Source organism: Phyllostomus discolor, chromosome X, assembly GCF_004126475.2.
Source record: "Phyllostomus discolor isolate MPI-MPIP mPhyDis1 chromosome X, mPhyDis1.pri.v3, whole genome shotgun sequence".
NCBI lineage: Eukaryota > Metazoa > Chordata > Mammalia > Chiroptera > Phyllostomidae > Phyllostomus > Phyllostomus discolor.
The window spans coordinates 18,615,203-18,636,644 of record NC_050198.1 but is presented as its reverse complement, the minus strand read 5'-3'; the positions used below and the strand labels follow the sequence as shown (position 1 = coordinate 18,636,644).

At 39.3% G+C, this 21,442-nt stretch overlaps 2 pseudogenes; both read left to right on the top strand.

Moving 5' to 3' along the window:
- Window positions 1-2,074: 2,074 nt before the first annotated feature.
- LOC114505932 lies at window positions 2,075-2,208 on the top strand (annotated as a pseudogene).
- A 6,526-nt stretch (window positions 2,209-8,734) lies between these two features.
- Window positions 8,735-9,737, top strand: LOC114505629 (annotated as a pseudogene).
- The last annotated feature ends 11,705 nt before the right edge of the window (window positions 9,738-21,442 follow it).

Below are 21,442 nucleotides of genomic sequence, written 5' to 3'. Positions count from 1 at the left end.
AATAGTTCCTACTAGAGTGATGTGATAGAGTTTAGCCTAAAAAAATAAATAAAATACAAAAGACTTTAAAATCATAATATGATCTTCATATTTAAAACATTGGCAATGATTTTATGCTAGATATTGATGGGGTGTTTTTGTGTTTTTTGTACGAGGTCAAAAAGGAATACTGAGATGGTGATATTTAATCTTAATTCCTACTATTTACTTAAAAGCTGTAGTTCTCAAACCACAATCACCAGAATTGTTATAACATAGATTTCTAGGAAACATTCTCAGAGAATTCACATTGCTTGCAATACTTTTCTTTATTGACCTTGGCCACTGATAACATTTAAATGGAGATATTTTTGAAATTATTTATTGTGATAACATTGGTTAATCACATTATATAATTCCAAGATGATAATTCTGCCCTATTATGCGGGAGTACGTGCGCATTCCTACCCTGCCCCCCATGAAGACATAATAATTCTGTTAGTGTTGTATATTTTCCAGGCATTAGATGTACAAAAATCCATATATATAATTTGGAGAACTTGCTAGTTGATCTCAAGACAAAGTTATGTCATGTTTTGTATGGATATTTAAAATCTTAAGTATTTTTCATGGCACTTTGTTGATTATTTATAAATACAATAGGCTAAATCTAACCTTTAACACATAATATTTGTTGACACTAAAGATTAGTACAAGTAGACATAATTTTAATTCTAAAACCTGAAAAGAAGACTAAGTTCCAACATTTTAACATAAGCATGAGCAAGCTCAAGGGCAAATAGGTAATATGTATTTTCATGTATTTACTGTCTTTCTCAATGGAAAAGTCATTTGTGCCTAGAAACTTATGAAGGTTTTTTTTTCATTTTAATCTTTTTAAAGCAATATATTTAAGAATATCACGTATTGTCATTTCCATTTTGAGGCATATTGTACCAGTAATTACCTTACCTTATGAAGGAAAACAATCAACCTAACCTTTCTGATAGTAGAAAATATTTAAATATAATTATATTCTGTGGTTTTTATTTTTAGTTTTGAATAAATAATATAGCAATATGATTTAAAATTTAAAAGTTATAAAAGGGTAATATGGCCCCTTCTACTGCTCTCAACCAGTCACCTAGCTTCCTTCCCCAGAGGTAAACAAGGTTAGCAGTTTCTTCCCTGTCCTTTCACAAACATAAAAGTAGTCTAACTATGCAGTAAAATCTAACTAGAGTTGCTTTTTTTAATGCAAAATACATTAATTACTTAATAAATAATAGCACAGGAATAAACTCTATGTCATGTACATACAACTGTAAAACTATTTTTGCCCAGCCCTGTACATTCCTGATTTTATATGGATACTAAACTATATTGTTGTATACGTGGTCCTGTTGTTTTAAGGCTTTCTAAAATTAAATTTATTGGGGTGATATTGGTTAATAAGAGTATATGGTTTCGAGTGTATGATTTTATGATACATGGTCTGTATATTGCATTGTGTGCTCACCACCCAAAGTCAAATCATCTTCCGTCGCATATATTTGAGCCCCTTTACTACCCACCCCCATTCTTCCACCACATGGTGCTTTACTGTGTCTGTGTGAGTTTTTGTTTGTTTGTTTTTCTTGTTTGTTCATTTGTTGTTTTTAGTTGTATTGCCCATATATGAGTGAAGTCATATGGTTCTTTTTTCTGCCTGACTTATTTCATTTAGCACAATATTCTCAAGATCCATCTATGTTGTCTCAAATGGCAGTATTTCATTTTCTTTTATGGCTGAGTAGTATTCCATTGTATATACGTAGTATATCTTCTTTATCTAATCATCTGTTGAAGAACACTTCAGTCGTTTTATGTCTTGGCCCCCATGAATAATACTACAATGAACATAGAACTTCATATATCTTTGTAAATAAATGTTTTTGAGTTTTTGGGGGTAGATACCCAGAAGAGTGAATGCTGGGCCATATAGAAGCTCTATTCTTAATTTTCTGAAGAACCTCCATACTGTTTTCCATAGTTTCTGTGCCAGTTTACATTCCAATCAGCAGTTTTTCTCCACAAGCTCTGTAACACTTGTTATAAGACTATACTTTCAAGGATCATTTCTATAGTTTGTCCTGTATTTACTTGACTAAAAATGTATCTTGGAAGCACATCCAAGATGGCGGTGGAGTAGGTGGTATGTATGCTTACATTTACCAAGATCAAAGTGGAATTACAAACTAAAATACAGAACAATGAACCTGAAAAACCAGTGGAAGTGTAGCTGAACAGAAGTCTTATAAGCACAGATTTACAGAAGAAAGCACATTGAGGCTGGTAGAAAGGATGGAGACACATAAAGCATTGTCTGCTGAGATTTTGAAGAGATACCTTAGCTGCAAAGGTTCCCCTGAGGTGTTTTGTATCTCAACCCATGCAGGGCCCCAAGCCCAGAACACCAGAGCTGAGAAGAAGTGCTCACATAACATCTGCCTGTGAAAAGCAATGGGGATTCTGTCCACCATGGAGAGACTGCTAGATAAACAGGTGTGCCCTTAAAGGGCCAGCACACAAAATCTCATTTGTAGCCACTCACTATGGGCTCTGGCAGAGGGAAGGCAAAGTGGATTAGGGTCGTGTGAGGACAGACCGGGGTTTTCAGCTCTTGGGAGACAGCTGAACGGACAAGCTGCCAGAATCCGTGTGCTGACTCCCTCTCCCAAACCCAAAATGCCATCTTGCCTGGCTGTAGCTATCTCCTCTTATGGCATCAGTCTAAGGGAATACAACAATCCCCATCCTGTGGGCTCCCTGTTGCCCCTCATGGAGCTCGGGCCCTGTTAGCTGCCTGGCTGGGGTATAGATGTCTGGACAGACTAAGGGAGTGTCAGTGACTGATTCGTAGCTTTGGGATAGGGGCCATTTCTCCCACTTTCCTGTGAACTTGCCTAGTGCTTCCCCTTCATAGAAGATCTGCTAGCCCCACCATTTGGGCTTCTGGCTGCCTCACCCTCATGATAACCAAGGACCCCACCCTGTTGAGCTTGATCCCTGAAAGAATCTGGGACAGACTGAGCTGTGTGACTCTAGGACAGGGGCCATTTTTCTCTCACATGCCAATTGGTGCATGCAGAGCTCTCCTTTCAGAGAGCCAAAGCTTGCTCTGTTTGGACCTAATAAGCTTTGCCAGTCTCAACCCTGATGACTCTCTGAGACCTCACCCCACCACAAAAGTCTATAGGTACCTGGCAGGGAGAGTGAGTCTTGGTATACCCTAGGACTTTTGCTCAGTGGACTCAGACCCAGGACTGGCACTGTGTTTGAACCTGTGTCAATCAGGTGAAAACTATTTGCCTCTACCTGGTGATTCGCTGAGAACCTACCTCATGCATTTCAAGTACCACCAGAGGCTCTTTTAGTGACTAAGTCTAACAGAAAGCTGGCAAGCAGAGGCAGGTGGAGCCAGATCTCATGGTGTTTTGGGCCCTTTGCTGACCAATCCCCAGGCTTGGTGCTGGGGGTTGCTATCCTTGGTGTATGCTTGATCCTTTCCACACACACCAAGGCCCAGAAAAGACAGCCACAAACTGTGGATCACTTTGTCACTCCAAACAGGTTATCCAGGGCCAGTCACAGGCAGCTTCTGACATATACCTGGAGCATAATTCCTCACAAGAGGCCCAAGAACAGACACACGTAGTGACCAGATTCAGGCAACTTAAGAGCAGGATCCAGTGAGCTTCAGAAGTGCACATCCAAAGGGAGATAGATCTCAGCAGGCACCAGACCCTGTTGAGGTGAAATGCATTCACATGGTCAGCACTGGCAGAGCAGTTTATACACTGATAGGTCAGTCCTCACAGTCAGCCAGCATGAGGATCCATCCCACACACAAATGGACAAATAGTAATTAAAACTCAATGACAAGAAGAGGGGTCCTATAATCCACACAAGGGGCATTCTTGGAGCACCCAGCCCAGGTGATCAAGGAGACTGTACCACTGGGTCCCACAGGACACCTACTGCATAAAGCCAACATACAGAGACTGGGATACATAGATGATCTGCCTAATATATAGAAACAAGCACAAAGAGGCAGTCTAAAAAGGGAGACAAAGAAACATGAGCCAAATGAAAAAGCAGGAGTATTATCCATAAAAAAGAACTAAATGAAATGAAGGCAAGCAATTTAGCAGATACAGAGTTCAAAACATGGTTATAAGGAGACTCATGGAACATACTGAGAACTTCAGCAGCATGAGAAAGGACATAGAAGCCATAAAAGAATCAGTCAGACATGAACAATACAAAATCTGAAATGAACCATACAATAGAAGGAACAAATGAAGCAGAAGATCGAATCAGCAATCTGGAAGACAAGGTAGCAGAAAAACAATCAGAGCAGCAAAATAAGAATGTTTTAAAAATGAGGACAGTTTATGGGACCTTTGGCACAATGTGAAGTGTACAACATCCTCATCATAGGGGTATCAGAAGGGGAAGAGAGAGAGCAAGGGATGAAGAACCTATTTGAAGAAATAATGGCTGAAAACTCACCTAATCTGGTAAAGGAAAAAGACTTATGAGTACAGGAAACACAGAATCACAAACAGGAAACAAAAAGGCTCACATGAAGATACATCATAATTAAAATGGCACAGGTTAAAGACGAAGGCAGAATCTTAAAATCGGCAAGAAAAGACATTTAGTTACCTACAAGGGAGATCCCATAAGACTGTCAGCTGATTTCTCAACAGAAACATTTCAGGCCAGAAGGGATTGGCATAAAATATTCAAAGTGATGGAAAGCCAGGACATACAACCAAGACTACTTTACCCAGCAAGGCTATCATTTAAAATTGGAGGACAAATAAAGAGCTTCCCAGACAAGAAAAAGCTAAAGGGATTTGTTACCACCAAACCAGTATTAAAGTACCTTATTGAAGAAGAAGGGCCTTGATGAAGGAGAAGATGAAGGAGGAGGAGAAGAAGAAAAAGAACATGGTTTTAAAGAATAAAATGTCAGTAAATACATACTTATTAAAATCACTTTAATTTTTTAAGGTTTTATTTATTTTTAGAGAGAGGGAGGCAGAAACAGAGGGAGAGAAACATCAATGTGTGGTTGCTCCTCACAGGACCCTAATTGGGAACCTGTCCCGCAACCCAGGCACGTGCCCTGATTGGGAATCAAACTGATGACCCTTTGGTTCTTAGGCCTGTGCTCCATCCACTGAGCTACACCAGCCAGGGCTAAAAATCACTTTAAATGTAAATGGCATAATGTTTCAATGAAAAGACATAGGTTAACTGAATGGAGAAGAAAACAAGACCCATATATACTCATATATATGCTCTCTAATGAGACCTACTTCAGAATGAAAGATACACACAGACAAAAAGTAAGGGGATGGAGAAAGATTTTATGCAATTGGAAATGAAAAAAACAAGGTTATATAGCAATACTTATATCAGTTAAAATAGACTTTAAAACAAAAGCTATTGTAAAAGACAAAGAAAGATACTATATAATAATAAAGGGATCAATCCCAAAAGAGGATATAACCGTTCTAAACATCTCTGCACCCAATGTAGGAGCACCTAAATATGTAAAGCAAATCTTGATGGACATAAAGGGAGAGATTGACAGTAATACAGTCATAGTGAGGGATTTTAACATCCCATTGACATTAATGGATAGATCATCTGGATAGAAAATCAGCAAGGACACAGCAATATTAAATGACACACTAGGTCAGGTGGATTTAATTGATGTCTTCAGAGCACTTCACCCCAAAGCAGTAGAATATACATTCTTTTCAAGTTCACATGGAACATTTCCTAGGATAAACCACAAGTTAGGACACAAAACAAGTCTCAATAAATTTAAGAATTTTGAAGCCATATCAAGTGTCTTCTCTGAACATAATGGTATGCAACTAGAAATCAATCACAGGAAAAAAACCTGGAAAAACACACAAAGACATGGATGCTAAATAACATGTTACTGAAGAATGATTGGGTTAACTATGAGATCAAGGAGGAACTCAAAAGATACCTTGAAACAAATAAAAATGAGAACACAACAACCCAAAATTTATGGGACACACGGAAAGAACTCCTGTGAGGGAAATTCATAGCATTATAGGCCTACCTCAAGAAACAAGAAAAATCTTAAGTAATCTAACTTTATACTTAAAGGATCTAGAAAAAGAATAACAACAACAACAACAACAACAACAACAAAAACAAAGCCAAAAGTGAGTAGAAGAGAGGACATAATAAAGATGAGAGCAGAAATAAATAGAATCTAAAACAAATATATGAAAAGTCAATGAAACTAAGAGCTAGCTCCATGAAAGATGAAAAAAAAAACTCAGCAAGAAAAAAAAGAGAGAGGACCCAAGTAAATTAAATCAGAAATAAAAGAGTAGAAGTAACAACTGGCACCACAGAAATACAAAGGATTGTAAGAAAACATTATCAACAACTATATGCCAACAAATCAAACAATCCAGATGAAATAGATAAGTTCCTGGAACCATATCACATTTTAAAAATGAATCAGGAAGAACCAGATAATCTGAGTGGACACCTTACCAATGAACAGAAGTCCTGGAGTTGATGGCTTCACAGGTGAATTTTACCAAACATTCAAAGAAGAACTAAGTGTCCTTCAGTAGATGAGTGGATATGAAATTGGTGATACTTTTACACAATGGAATACTACTTAGCCATAAAAAGAAGGTAATCTCATCCTTTGTGACAGTGTATATGGATCTGAAGAGTATTGTGCTAAGTGAAATAAGCCAGTCAGAGAAAGACAAATACCATGTGATCTCACTACTATGTGGAATTGAATAAACAAACAAAGTAGAAACAGTTTCATTGATACAAAAAACAGACTGGCTGCTGTTACTGGGGAGGGTGTTTAGGGAGGTGGATAAAAAGGTTAAGGGACTAAGGAAGAACACTCAGACACAGACTACCATAGGGTGATTACCAGAGAGAAAGCAGATTGGTGGGAGGTAGAAGAGGGTACACAGGGACAAATGGTGACAGAAGGAGACTTGACTTGGATGACGAAGACACAGTTCAACATATAGATGATGTATTATAGAAGTGTACACCTGAAAACTATATAATTTTATTAATCAATGCTGTCCCAATAATTTACACTAAAATGGTACAGGGTGGTGGGTGAGTAGCACAGTAACACAGCTATAGAGGTCACAGGGCAGCGGCGAGCACATTGTGGTTACAAGGTTCCCAGAGAGGACTGGGCCATGAGGACCACGCCCCTCACAATGACATGGAGGAGGAGGGCAAGAATGGCAAGAAGCCTGTTTCCTTTGCTAATTAAAAAAAATAAACCAAAAATAAAAGACCAGAGTTTATCTTGGAGATATTTCCATATCAGTGCATTAAGAACTCCTTCAGTATTTCTTAGCGCAGTATAACGTTTCATTGTCTAGACATACCATGTTGTATTTAACCAATCTCTTACCAATGAATATTTAGGTCACTTCTGATATTTCTTAATATGAGCAACACTGATAAATTATCTTTTAGTTATGTCATTTCACATTTGTGCATGTATATCTATATGATGAATTTCTAGAAGTGAATTTGCTAGGTCAAAGGCCATGTGTGTATTGAGTATACTTTTGTACTTTAGTCAATAATACATCAAAATGCATTTCCCCTTGTGTCATGGACATAGCACCTCACCACGCCTTTCAGATATTTGCCAGTCTGATATTTGAAAATGCCCTTCCAAAAGAATCTCAGTTTTCATTTTTTTCTCATGAGAGACTTAGCAACTTTTTCTGTGTTTAACATCTATTTTTATTTCTTTTCCTAGGAACTGTTTTCTTTGCTAATTTTTCCATTGCGTAGTTAATCTTACATGTGGTTTTTTATTGTAGGAGATGTTTATATAACTGGGAATTAGCATGTTGTGAACTAATGTGTTATTAGGGGATATTTTACATGACTGTATCCAAAAAAAGAAAGCCCAAAATAGAGTGGTTTAAATGTGGTAGAAATGTTTTTTTTTCTCTTGTGATTCTACTAAGTACTGAGTCCATGTAGCCCCATATGGCTTGTAGTTATGGACCCAAGGTGACACCTGTGATTGTTCCTATGTCCAGACACCAAGACAAATGGAGAGGTCCAAAGGAGTCTATCCACATTTTTGTCATAGCAGCAAGGTATGGGGTCATACATGGTGATGGAAGGAGACTTGATTTGGGGTAGTGAAGACATAATACAGTATACAGATGATGTATTATAGAATTGTACTCCTGAAAACGATATGTAATTTTTCCCTGACTGGTGTAGCTCAGTTGATTGAGCATCAGCCCACAAAGTGGAAGGTCCCCAGTTCGATTCCCAGTCCAAGCACTTACAAGAAGCAACCAATGAATTCATAAATAATGGAACAATAAATCTGTGTGTGTGTCTCTCTCCCCTCACCCTCTATCTTCCTTCCTCTCTTTCTCTAAAATGAATTTAAAAAAAATTAAAAAATTTTTAAAGACCCTGTCCAGAAGCTCAGGGGTCTGGGAAATATAGCCTTTAGGTCGGCAGCCCTGTGTACAGTGACACTAATGTTACAGGAATAAGCCCTGGCAGCTGAGGGTAGAGACAGTGCAGAGTAGTAGGTGAGCAGTGCAAGACCATGGCTGCAGAGGTCACAGGGCAGGCGGGAGCATGTAGAGGTCACAGAGTTCCCAGAGAAGAAGAGACTCTCACAGAGACATGGAGGAGGAGGGCAAGAAGGGCAAGAAGCCTGGAATTGGGTGGACATTTAAGCAAGTCTTTCCCAAAGCTGAAAAGAGCAGAGAGAAGCAAGTCCACGAGAAGGTGACATAGCCTCACCCTTGGTACACTGCGGTGCTGTCCCTGCCTGAGTGAGTGGAGTCTGACAGACTGCTGAGCGATGACCTCGAGAAGGAGGTGAAGTATTTAGGTCAGTTATCATCCATATGAGGATGCCTAAACCCAGCGGGTAGGACAGAGATCCTGCACTTCATAAATAATGCAAAAACAGCCTATTAGCTCCCCAGATACCTGACCTAGGAGCACTGTGGAGGTCATTAACCTGTCTGCCTAAAAGTCCAGCTGGCCTGGAGGGACAGGGAGGACACCATCCTCAGGGTCCCTTTGCATCCCTGCCATCACATCATGTCTTGCGAGCAGGGTGCCACCTCATACCCGGTGGTCCTGAAGATGGTGCAGGACCCTGGTATCTCCCCCTGCCAGAGTCTGTGTGTGGAAAGTTCTAGAGGCCTCACCACAGGCTCCATGCTGGAGAGTTCACTGGGGCCTGGGGAGGCCTGCTGCATGGTGATCCTGGCCAATGAGAGCAAAGTGGCCACAGAGAAGCTGCGTTCCCTACTGAGGCAGGTCTTCTGGATCGTGTACCCAGTGTCCACCATTAACTTTCTGGACAGAGCCACATTGGATGGGGCCTCAGTACCCACCCGCCACCTGTCCCGTCACAGTGGTGATGAGTCTGCCACCGAGGTGGACATGAAGGAGCCATGCAAGAGGGACACCAGAATCTTCTCCATCCTTGACTGCGTGCATACAAGTGACATCTCACCCTTGTCCTCCCTGCCCATGCTAAGACATTCCATGACAGCGAGCTGAGGCACCATGGGTGCGGAGCTGCTGCAGGATTATATGTCATACTGCAAACCAAGCTGCCCTCGCAGGAGATACAGTAATTCATGCCACTGCTGCATGAATCATAAGGAGTACTCCTTATGAGTACTCCTTTAATTTGAGCTCCTTTCCAATTAAAAGTGTTGTAATATATGACCCTGGCTGGTGTGGCTCAGTGGATTGTGTGCTGGCTTGCAAACCAAACGGCTGCTGGTTTGATTTCCAGTCAGGGCACATGCCTTGGTTGTGGGCCAGGTCCCCAGTAGGGGGCAGCCACACATTGATGTTTCCCTCTTTCTCTTTCCCTTCCCCTTTCTCTAAAACTAAATAAATAAAATCTTAAAAAAGGAAAATAAAATACATTTTAAAAATCTGTTCAAAAAGTTTCCTGCAGTGTGAAAAAAGAAGAGTAAGTGCATACTTGTTATGGGGCACAATTATCAATTGGACACAAATTACCGTAGTTAAACATAGAATTTTTCCACTTAGTCCTTTTGCCTTTACTCATTGTGAATTGTGTCTTGAGAAATGGTCATTTATTTATGTATGTGAATTGATCATTTTTATGATTTATGGACTTACTGTCACCTTTAAAAGTGACACCTTTTCCATTTTGTGATTATCCTTTGAAAATCTTCTATCATTTCTTCTAGAAAATGTTATAGGAGTGGCGGTCCCTGCTGTTCTCACCTCTCCTTCCCTGCCTCGTTCCTCCTGTTTTGACATTTGAAATTTATAATAAGAAATTATTAGTTTCATCGTTGGTCAAAATGCAGGACACTGGAAATAACATTTAGATTCTATACTTTGACATTATATATCCACGCAAATTGTAGTCTCCAATATTTTCTGAGATTTATTCCATTATTAGCCCGATCACTCTTCATGGACAAGTTTCAGGACATACTGAACTCCACTTATTTGTTTACTGTGTCTGTGTCCTCAATCTATTGCTCTTTGGAAATGTAAAAGGCCTGGTAAGTGTAAGGAAGCACATATAATAGTTTGGGGCCAGGTGGCAAACACAAGGCCCGCGGGCTGAAATCAGCCCTACACCTTGTTTTATCCAGCCCCGCACCTTGTATCCTCCTGACAGCAGAGCCGAGCTCCTTGCCACTAGTTAAGGAGTAGTTACATGTACACAGGCCTAAAGTTACATTCGGCCCTTTAAAGGCAACCGCGAGGCTGATGTGTCCCCCAGTGAAAATGAGTCTGACACCCCTGGTTTAGGGAAAGATAGAGAAAAGAGGACTTGCCATGTTCATTACATTGAATTAATATTTGAAATAAAAGCAATATACTTTTTAAAAGGCGATTTAATGACATGGAAAATTTAATTACAGTGATATGATTTAATTAAAGTGTCACAAAACATTGGTATCATCAGAATTGATTTGTGAGCCTCCTTGCAATTTTAGATTGATGAAGCTACAACAGGAGATAAAATAATTTTTCCCTTTAGCAGAGAGTCCAAGAAATGAACCTGTGATACAAAAATGTATATAATAACTTGACACCGCGTCTGCCTCCTCCTCCTCTTTCTCTCTCCCTCCCCCTCTCCTTTCCTCCCTCTTCTCCTCTCTCTTGCTTCCTTTACTTATTTCCATCTCTTCCACTTTTTTCTCTTACATTTTGTGCTGATCTCCTACTTGAGTCATACGCTGATTATTCTGATTTCAGAAATTAAGTTCCGTAATGTCCCCTTGTGTGACAGAGCGGAAGGTGAGGCTGATTCCCATCAAACATCTCATTACCACTCAAAAGAACAATTTGGACTCATTTCTTAAAGATTATGTTTGCTATTATGTGTCAGTGACACATTAAAAATTCGTTTCTTAATACAAGCATGAATGTAGTTAAATTATAACTTATTTCCAATGTCAGTGAGTTGACTTAATGCTAATCTTGCCTTTGAGGTCAACCAGTGTTATACAGTCTAATGTTTCACTCTTAATTGTGGGTCCAGTATTTTTAAATATGTTTTTAATATTTAAATGTCTATCTTATGCTTATTTTTATCATGCTAAAATATCTGTAATATAAAATTTGCCATTCTAAGCATTTCTAATTGTAGTGTTGGTGACATGAAATATATTCACGTTGTGGCGCAACCATCATCACCATCCTGTCTCCAGAATGTTTTCGTCTTCCCAAGCTGAGACTCTATATGCATAAAGCTATGATTCCCTAGTACCTCCTCCCCCTGGACCCTGGCAACCACCATTGGACTTTCTGTTCCTGTGAATTTGGGTTCTCTGTGTGCTTTGTATAGGTGGACTCATATACTGTTTGTCTTTTTGTGACTGGCTTATTTCCTTAAGCACCATGCTTTGAGATTCATCCAAGTTATAGCTTGTGTCCAAATTTTCTTCCTTTTAAGGCTAAATAATACTCTATTTTGTGTGTATATCACATTGGGTTTATTCACTCATTGAAATATATTTAGTTTGCTTCCACCTGTTGGCTGTTTTGAATAAAGCTGCTATGAACAAGGGCATACACAGATGTGTTTAAGTTTTTGCTTTTAATTTTTAGGGTATATGACTAGAAGTGAAATTGCTGAATCATATGCTAATTCTATGTTTAATTTTTGAGAAACCATCATACTGGTTTTTTTTTATGGTGGCTGCACCATTTTACATTCCTACCAGCAGTGTACAAGGGTTCCAAATGCTACATCCTTGTCAACACTTGTTACTTTTTGTGAGCTTTCAAATATATTTAACCACCCTAAAGGATGTGAAGTGGCATTTCATTTTGGTTTTGATTTTCACCTAGTAATTAGTGATGCTGAATATCCTTTCATGTAATTACTGCCTATTTATATATTGGAGAAATGTCTGGTCCGACTTGTGCATTTTCAAATAGTGTTGTTGGTTTGTTTTTTGTTGTTGTTGGATCATGGGGGTTCTTTATATATTCTGGAAATTAACCCCGTTTTCAGTGTGTGACTTGCAAATATTTTCTCTCATTGTGCGGGTTACCTTTCACTCTGCTGATAGTGTCCTTTGGTGTCTACAATTTTTAATTTTGGTATAGTCCAGCTTATCTACTTTTGTGGTTATTGCTTATGCTTTTGGGGTCATTCCCAAAATTCAATGTGGAACCCAGTGTCATGAAGCTTTTCTACTATGTCTTCTAAGAGTTTCTGGAGTTTTAGCTCTTACATTAATGTCTTTGACCCATTCTGAAGTATGCCCTGTGTATGACATATGGTAAGGGTCCAAGTTTATTCTTTTGCACATGAATATTGTTTTCTCAACATGATTTGCTGAAAAGACTCAAGCTTATCTCTGTGTCTGTTTCCAAGTCCTATTTTTGAAAGCACTACAGATGAAAAACTTCATCCCCTCATGCAGTGATTTCTTTTTTTTATTTGTTTTTTGAAACTTTCAAATCAACTTTAGAGATAAAGAACTGTATTGTGTAGTAGTAAATCCTTCAATGACACAACCAATTATTGTCACAAATGCTACTCCCATTTTGCAACTCTGTCTGTCACCATTACCCCACCTCTGAAGTATTAATAGAAGAAAGGAGAGGAAAAATGATATATAGGTTGATAGGTATGCAGGGAGGCAGTCTAAGAGAGGCGCTTGTATTATTGATCAGCACTGACTTCAGCATATATTACTGAAGAATCCTAAACCACATAGCTCTTCAGATTAACAGTCTTAAGAATGGACCTGGGTACATCAAAAAATAATAAATAAATGAAAATAAAATGGACATTTTTAGTTTCACAGTGCCACTTGTTTCGAGCCAGAAGAATCATTTCTTTGCATGACTTGCAGACCACCACACAGAATATGCTGTAGCTTTTGCAGGCATGCGCGTAGACAGGGCATCTTTGCTTTGCTCTTATTCCACCTGTGCTCGCACTGGAAACAGCATATTTGGGGGCGGTGGGACAAGGAGATGAAACAGGCAGCGAGCCGGAGTTCCGTCAGCAGGACATGAAGACAAGCAAAGCTCCGAATGACTGGCAAAATGCTACTGAAGTGGAACACAGTCAACACTGGGACTCAAATATAATTTAAAGTTGTTTTTCATTTTTAGGGTATATAACTCGAAGTGAAATTGCTGCATCATATTGCTAATTCTATGTTTAATATTTGAGAAATCACCATACTATTGTTTTTTTTAAAGATTTTATTTATGTATTTTTAGAGAAGGGAAGGGAGGGAGAAAGGGAGAGAAACATCAATGTGTGGTTGCCTCTCGCGCACCCCCTACTGGGGACCCAGCCTGCAACCCAGACATGTGCCCTGACTGGGAATCAACCAGCGACCCTTTGGCTCTCAGGCTGGCACTCAATCCACTGAGCCACACCAGCCAGGGCACTGTACTGGTTATTTTTTTTTTTATAGTGACTGTACCATTTTACATTCCCACCAGCAGAATCTTTCCTCTTTGGCATGTGGCATGTGGCCAAAGAGGAAAGATTCTGTAGGTAAGTTGAAGTGCTCAAGTGGATGATGAAGGAGCAGTAAGAGGTGGCTATCATAGATTTTGCCTGAGCAGGGGTTTTGTATACTCTGAGCAAAACACACCTATGGCAAGCCTAGAGCATAGGAACTATATTAACCTAGGAACAGTTAGGTATATATTTTGAAACAGTAGAAACATACATATTTAAAATTATTTCCTGACGTGAAAAGAGGCAGTGTGCCAAGCAGCAAAACCTCGATATTGAACATTAAAGGTCAAAAAGATACGGGTTCAAACTCTGGTCATCCTGCCCCCTGCCGGCATCACCGTGGGCAAGTTACCTTTTCTTTTTCTATAAAATGGCAGGAAGCATTTTTAGAGTATAAAATAATATCCCAAGCTCAGAGACTTAAAGCTTGTTGTACAGTGTCGGGCCCATCCATGAAAGATAATTAACATTCGTTGTGGTGGTGGCTCCCAGGCAAACAAGAGGACTGCATCAGCGTGGTTGCAAACAGTGAATTGCATATGAACTCAACTTTGAGTCACAACCAAGTGTAAGTGGATCAGCTGGTACAGTGCAATGTATATTGTGCACAAGTACAGAAACAGTATCACCAGGAGGCTCAAATAGAAGACTGAAAATAAAGTAGTTAAAATACCATCCATTTTAAATATTTTTTTCAAGAGCCTGTTTTTAAGTGGCAGAACATAGAAACGGCAAAAGCTAAGTCCCGTTGAGTGTGTAATGTGTACATTTTGAGCTGTGGATCCCCATATGGGCCATGCTGCCCTGATTTGTGAAACTTAATTAAAATATTTCAACTGTTCATCTTTTGAAATAATTTTGGTTTAGATTTTTCTTTCCTATATTACTTCGTATCTCTTGAAGATGTCTGTATTGCAATTAGCAGTCCATCAGTTATGTGTTAGAATCCAAGATTTTGCCTAAGACTTAAATATGAATAAAGAATTAAGTAACCAAACACTAGAATTTGTTTAAAAATTAAATGATAGAGCCGTTAGTGCCAATTAGAAAAACACTGTAACCTTACCTTAGGCTTCTACTTGGTAAATGTTAACATTTAAACTGTCGCTAACACTTAATGCCACTATTTCAGTAGTTACCCTTTTGTGTATAGTAAATGTTTCAAAACGAACTTCGCATTTGATGAAGCGGACCTGAAAAAATGTTCATAAGAATGCATGTGTCCATTTGAATACCAGTTTAAATTCGGAGAAAAGGAGCATAGCCTTTTGCAATTGCTGTGATATATAGTGACAGAGAGTAACTTCAAATGCTGAATTATCTGATGCCCAGCATGTCTTCTGTGCCTGCCAGTAAAATAAGCAATGAAGACAATGAGGACAATCTTGAAAGGGCGCCCCCCAATGGCCACCGTATTCAACAGGTTATTTTCATCTAACAACTCCATCCACAGATGCACACTTCAAACTCAAAACCCTGGACCCATCTAAATTCTGAATATGTTGACTAAAGAGGTGTTTGGGACGTGAGGGTTTTCCTCAGGATTACTCTTATGGGAATTTCCACCGGTGGCTTGAAAGGCTGTCAGTGAGTCATTGGAAGCTTTAAAACCAGGATCCCTGGTGTCACTTAGAATTGTCTTTAACTGGAGTCCTTATAGGAAAAACAGGGTAGAACTTGCATGCATTCCAAAACTGAGGAGGAGGGTGACATTTTTGCTGCAGAGTTCCAGTGTGGCTGAATGAGAATTACAGCGCGGTGGTCTTATTTGGATTGATACTGAATGCTCCTGTCACCGAGGCTTACAGCTTCTCTTGCAGGCGATGATTCGTTGTCACCTCATGCTACAAGCAAACCAGTTTCATTTGCGACACACAGATAGGGTGCGGCAAATGGAGGGTTACAATTCTCAGTATGCAAAACACAGTTTCTTCTTGTGTTATCAATTATCGTATTTTTATACAAACAACTGTACACATACTTTTTAAAAATATATTTTATTGATTATGCTATTACAGTTGTCCCATTACCCCCCTTCATTCCCCTCCACCCTGCACACCCTCTCCCACCCACATTACCCCCTTTAGTTCATGTCCATGTGTCGTAAGCTCTTTAGCTTCTACATTTCCCATACTATTCTAACCCTCCCCCTGTCTATTTTCTACCTACCATCTATGCTACTTATTCTCCATACCTTTTCCCCCTCTCTCCTCCTCCCAGTCCCCTGTTGCTAACCCTCCATGTGATCTCCATTTCTGTGGTTCTGTTCTTGTTCTACTTGTTTGCTTAGTTTGTTTTTGTTTTTGGTTTAGGTGTGGTTGTTAATGTGAGTTTGCTGTCATTTTACTGTACAAGTTTTTTTTTTTTTATTTTCTTTTTCTTAGATAAATCCCTTTAACATTTCATAAAATAAGGGCTTGGTGATGATGAACTCCTTTCACTTGACCTTATCTGGGAAGCACTTTATCTGCCCTTCCATTCCAAATGAAAGCTTTGCTGGATAGAGCAGTCTGGGATGTAAGTCCTTGCCTTTCATGACTGTACACATACTGTTGCCCCACCCAGCCTTGTATTTGTAAGTGGGTAGACCTTCTAGGGAAGTGGTGGCCTTTGGCTTTGGAGGCCTTGTTGGGAAAGCCTGTTCTGGCTCACAGGGTGGTTTTTCCTTGCTGAAGCTATTTGAAAGGTATTTCTGGATAGTAACCTCACAGAGTTTCATAGTTACATTATGCATGTATTCATCTGGGTGCCTCGGACACATCAGTGTTTTTCATCTGTGTTGGCCTCGCAGTCAGGTATGGGTTCCAACATCTTGATTCCTCCCGTGCTTGCTTTGGGAGAAATGGTGGAGGTCTGACAAGTTCTGAACAAAACTTAACAACTGGATACTGTAAGGTGTTGCACTCCTTATGAGATTGGGGATTGATATATATATCGATTATATATCCCTGTACTGGCAGTAGAAGCATTCTCTTCGCCACAACAGGGGCTGTTCAATTCTCCTGCATTAGACGGTGAATTCACGGTCAAATTCTTTTTAAAGATTTTATTTATTTTTATAGAGCAAGAAAGGGAGAGAGAAAGAAAGGGAAACATTCATGTGTGGTTGCGTCTCATGCGCCCCCTACGGGGGACCTGGCTCACAACCCAGGCACGTGCCCTGACTGGGAATTGAACCAGTGACCCTTTGGTTCACAGGCCGGTACTCGATCCACTGAGCCACACCAGCCAGAGCCAAAGTCACATTTTTATCACCACTTGGGTGTGATAGTTCCTCAAGAGGGCAGCAGGAAAGCCCGTTGTACAAGCTGCTCAGTGGCCAGTTAGACACTGCGCATGTACTTACTGTGTGTCAGCTCTGCAAGCAGCAGTGTGAGCCGTTGCCTCCTCCAAACACCCGCCCCAAGGATGTCAAGGGCATGAGCCTGGCACCAGGAGGCCCAGGTGGGTTTTCCCTGCACCTCTATCATCTGCCAGTGTCTCTGATGTGTCTGTCTACATTTGGAAGTTAGAGAATAGGCCAAAAGACCAGTAGTCCAGGGGTTAGAACTTGGTAGGGAAAGAAACATGCCAGCAAATTTGAGTCTGCTACAGCTTCGGCCCTGCAGAGCGAGAAAGAGACATGGGTAGCACAGACAGCTTTGCCTACCCTGTGACTGTGACCGTAATCATGTCGGCTCTCTGCTGGGTTGTTACCAGTTGTTAGCTTTCCAACTTAGACAAGTCTCCGACTTCAATGTGACTGAGTGGGCAAGGTTTTCCTTTATGGCCATATCCTAATATTTGGCAAAGTCAGCCACTAAAGGATTCAGATACTGTATTTGACCTTTTTCAATAGTCATTGCCAGTAATGGCATTGTTTCTGCACCTGCCTTATTATGCTACTCCTAATTTTCTTAGTTCTTCCGGACGCTAACTCTGATGTGAATTTTAGTTTGCCAAATAGTTATTAAGGGAGGGCCCAGGGATCAGACCCCGTGTGAGGAAGAGAACAAAGCAGGAGAAGTCCAGTTGTTTGTGATATCGGGCCTTTGCTATCACCCCGAGAGGGGGCGCTCTGGAGAGCCAGGATCAGTGCCTGCTGCTTCCATCAGTCACGGGGTTTGGGTGGGCCTGGGGCGGGCTTAGCCTTGGAAAATGTATTTCTTTACAGTAGAGGCATTCCCCGAAGGGGATAATGATACATGACAGCTGGAGCAAAATGTCCTCCCTTGAAGAAGCAGCTTGGTGGGTCATTGCATTCATCGCAAAAGTAACACGGAAAACTTGACACTCCAAAAGATAGCCTAATTTGTCGTAGTTCTGGTTTACTGGTTTCCAAAGATATTTTGCAAACTGTCATCTTGATTTTTGCAATTAAAAACAAAGTACTCCTTAGCTTAGAGGTAAGAGCTACGTTTCATGATGACGTACTACTTTATTTTCTTTTAATGTCGTCATTGATTTAATGATGCAAATAGATACTGACATCCATGATTTTAAATCTGTTACCTATGTGTCCTCCAAGGATCTAGAGCCTCATTCTTTTTATTTACGAATACATAAAAATAACAACAGACAAAATAACAAGGTTCTGATTTACTTAGAATTAATGTTCACTTGAAACCTTTCTGTTAGTTTGCTCTTGAACAATTGCCTGCATTTGTGTGGCTTTGGAGACTATGTTTTGGAATATCTGTTTTCTTCTTTTAAATATGACTGCCTGAATATTGCTTCTATTATTCATTCGATGATCATCAGCAAATACTAGACTAACCTACGAGGCCTATAGTCCTATAGACCTATTTAAATAAAGCTTGTTGCCTCAGTGACTAAGCGCTTCTCATTTAGAAAATACACCGTGTTGGGGGTAAAGGAAGGGTAGCGGCTCAAGGAATTCTTGCCATCTTAAGAGCCTGTTTGCTAGGAGTGGAAAGGGGAAAACAGGAAATAATGCTTTAGTCTCACTGTAATTCTTACTAGCTCTTCCTGGGTCAGGTTATTAAAGAATCAGTCATGTGGCAAACACTGAGTTCGCCTTAGGGTTCCATAATAATTTATGACATTCATAGTTTCATACATTTGCCAAATAAACTGCGCTCCAAAAAGAAGTGACCATAAAAATTGTGCACAAATCATTACTCTTTGCTACCAAATAAAACCACCAACCCAATCTCATGTCACATTTAAGGAAGATATGGCAGAATCTCTTAGCTTTATTCAAGGATTTTGAATGAAGAGATTTGATTCCTTCTTAATTAACTTCAACTTCGAAATTGGTAGCAAGTTTGGAATGTAGAGAAAAAGAAATTTTCCTAACTAAATGTTGCATGTTAAAATGTATTTTGACATTTGAAATGAAATTCTTTCATTTGGTAATGCAGTCATGAAAGATCTTTGAAGGCTGAGATAATTATTTGATTGAAGTTTCCTCAAGCAGTGAAATCAACCGCGTGGCAAGAAATGGATTGTTTCCTTCGGTGTGCATGGTAGGACCGTTATAATGTAGTTAATTCCTATGAGGAGGCAGTTGAACAAAGCCAATGATTCCTTTCTATAGCAAATGATTTTTGTAGAATGTTAGGAAAGGTCATAACGTCATTAGCATGAAGAAAATAATCATCAGGAACCCATGGCAGGGTTATCGAGCAAGGTACTAGCTGCATTTCACCATAAATATGTCCCCTTTCCCCTCCAGATGGGAATGAGTTAGGATTTGAATCTGTTGTTTCTGAGTGTTGACCCAAAGATATTTTGAATGAGTCCATATGTTGATAAGTGATTCTCATAAATAAAAGTATTGGTAAGTCATTTGGTATCACAGAATGACTTCTCAATATTCAAGACTATGAGCATTCAGATTCCAAAATGTACCGTGCTTTGTTTTACTGTGGTTGGTTTTACATGTTATCAGTTCAGGTGATGAAGTATATGCAGAAATAGCTAGTGGTTAACAATTTCTCTAGGCCAAATATTCATTTAATTTGTTTATGTTATTTTTCACCGTAGTGAACTTAATATGAAATTCATTTTATTAGAGTGTTTTCCATATATATATATATATATATATATATATATGAACAGATATATATATATATACATGTATTTATATTTTTCAGAGTCCTCTCTTTTCATTTTAAATCTTTATAGTGTACCTGAGAGAATTCCATATATATATGGAATTCTTCTGAGAGTGTTTTCCATATATATATATATATATATATATGAACAGATATATATATATATACATGTATTTATATTTTTCAGAGAGTCCTCTCTTTTCATTTTAAATCTTTATAGTGCACCTGAGAGAATTCCATATATATATATGGAATTATTCTGAGAGTGTTTTCCATATATATATATGAACAGATATATATATATACATGTATTTATATTTTTCAGAGAGTCCTCTCTTTTCATTTTAAATCTATATAGTGCACCTGAGAGAATTTTTGTAACATATTTAACATTGCAAAAAATAAATAAGGATGTGAGAGGAACTAGGAAAATACATGATTCACATAGTTACAGTGTTTCTAGATATACTATTTAATATATTCCCAATATTTTTACCATGATTTAGAGTATGACTTGTGAAAAAACTGTACTCAGTAAACATCTCTATGGAAACATATGATTATACAATCCCAGGTTTGTCATTGCTACCTATTTTCTTGAGAATTTTCATGTCCTGTAAGAGGCATACCAGGATACCCCATGTCTTAGTGCTCATGTGGTATCCTGCTATGTCAAGTGTATCTGTTAGTTATGTGAAAATTACAAACAAATTTTAGTACCTGCAGACAGTATTGTTTTTCTCCCTCACACCCAATGTGTGTGACTGATGGCGGCACTAGAGGGCAGCTCTCCAAGTGGAGGCGCTGGGAACTAACACATGTTTCCATGAGTACCGTGGCACAGGCAGGGCAAGGTCAAGAATGTCCTCTGTACATTCTGCTTGCATTTTGTTGGTAAAAGCAAATGATGCAATCTCAGCCAACTTCAACTGAATGGGAGGGTTATATCTGCTCTAGTCCCAGGAGGAAGAAAGCTGGAGGTAATGACGGAACCACGATGGTCTCTCACGTGGGGCATCTTCCGTTTCAGTGGAAGACACAGTAACTTCCGGGAAAATGGATAATAACCTTATGATTAAATTTTAATACATGTGCTATTGGATGAAGGTACCACATAGCATTCGTAGTCATTTCTCTGATGCTGTTTGACCAGTTTCTGTTGAAGTGATGATGCGGAAGAACCAAGTGCACATAGACTCTTTGAAGGGGATGTAGAATCATAAATACAGTTGTATTTTTTTTTAACATGGCATAGCCTATTTTGTTCTTCATGGGAAAACACCTATTTTTCACTTTTTTCCTTTATTTTTATTGC